We start from the raw sequence: 1,598 nt of genomic DNA on the forward strand, positions 1-1,598 counted from the left end.
GTGTGTGTCCGTAAGTGCGTATTGCATCGATCGGAAGAGGTGGTAATCCGACGGTGCCAAGTCTGGAGAGTACGCTGGATGTGGGAGAGCTTCCCATTCAAGCTCAAAAAGTGCCCGCTTCACGCTTTTTGCGACATGCGGTCAAGCGTTATCATGCCACAAAATGACTTTGCGTCGATTGCTAGCTACGGATCTTTTTTGCATCAATTCGTCTTTGGACTCAATCGGCCTTTGGAGTAACATTTAACTGTTTCGACAACTCTAAAAGCGTTTGAGCTAGATTCTCATCAAGTAATTCTTGCAGCTCGACATCTTCAAATTTTTTCGGCTATCCTGGACGTTCTTTGTCTCTTACATCAAAATCACCGTTTCGGAAGCGTTCAAACCAAACTCTACCTGTTCTTTCCGAGTTTCATCACCATACACTTCGGATAATAAGTGATGCACTACAGCTGCGGTTTTCTTGAGGTCGAAGTAATGAAGAAACACATGTCGGAAAAACAGCTTATCGCGATTCATTTTCAATCGATTGGAAAATCTCTTTGGCGTCGAGAAATCTAACCTGTGAGAATTGAATCACTTTCAGCGATGTCTAAACTACAAAAGACATGTGACTTCATCGTCGAAACTCGCCAGCGTTGGAGCCAGCATCCTCTAGTAGCGAGCTATAGGAATTAAGTTTAACACCTAATATTTATTGGAGAAATTTTCGGGTAGAACACATTCTGTGTCGAAACGTGAATGCTGTATCGCGTGAGGTTGCATTCGAGGACTGAACTGAGAGTGAATAACGCGAAACAACGTCGTCTAGACTAAACATTTAAAATATCTTAATACATATCCACCGAAGTTTGTCTGTAAAGGGACGTCACGCTCTGAGATTCTGTATACATACAGTCTGTAAAGTAAGAGCGTGTACAGGTTAATGTAGAAAAATTTATTTTTAATGATTTTTAAGTACATAGATTTGTTGTACTCCATGAAAAGAAAAATGCTATACCATTAATAATGAGTCCAGTCACCACCGGCATTGATAATTGCCTGACATCTCCGAGGCATACTTTCCACTAAGTTGACTGCGTATTCGTTCGGTAAAGACCTCCAAATGAGAGAAATTTGTCGTGTCAACTGCTTCAAACTGCATACTCTTTTTCCTCGAAGCTTGTGCTTGAGATATGACCACACATTTTCAATGGGATTTGCATCTGGCGATTGCGATGGCCAATCAAGTGTGACGATGCCAGATCACTCTTTCCACTCGGTGTAAAGCTTGCTCCGGTGTTTTGGGTCGTTGTCTTCCTGTAAGATCCAGTCCTCGTTTTTTTTTATGAAACATCGTTCAGCAGTCGGCAACAAATACTTTTCATAAATTTTAAGCATTTTCGGAGCATTTAAATTGTATGTAAACAGATGTAATGCTCCAAAACCCTGTTTTGTAAAGCAGCACCAAAGATGAACTTTTACAGGATGTTTAACGGTCCGTTTTATTAATCTATTGGTCAAGGTTGACCAGGAACGTCGGATGGTAATATATCCCCAACCAGAAGCTTCGTCCGTAAAAATCACGTTGCTCCAATCTCGGTCCAAATTCTCCTTTG

The sequence above is a fragment of the Trachymyrmex cornetzi genome, unplaced genomic scaffold (genome assembly GCF_001594075.2).
Source record: "Trachymyrmex cornetzi isolate Tcor2-1 unplaced genomic scaffold, Tcor1.1 scaffold1636, whole genome shotgun sequence".
Classification (NCBI taxonomy): Eukaryota; Metazoa; Arthropoda; class Insecta; order Hymenoptera; family Formicidae; genus Trachymyrmex; species Trachymyrmex cornetzi.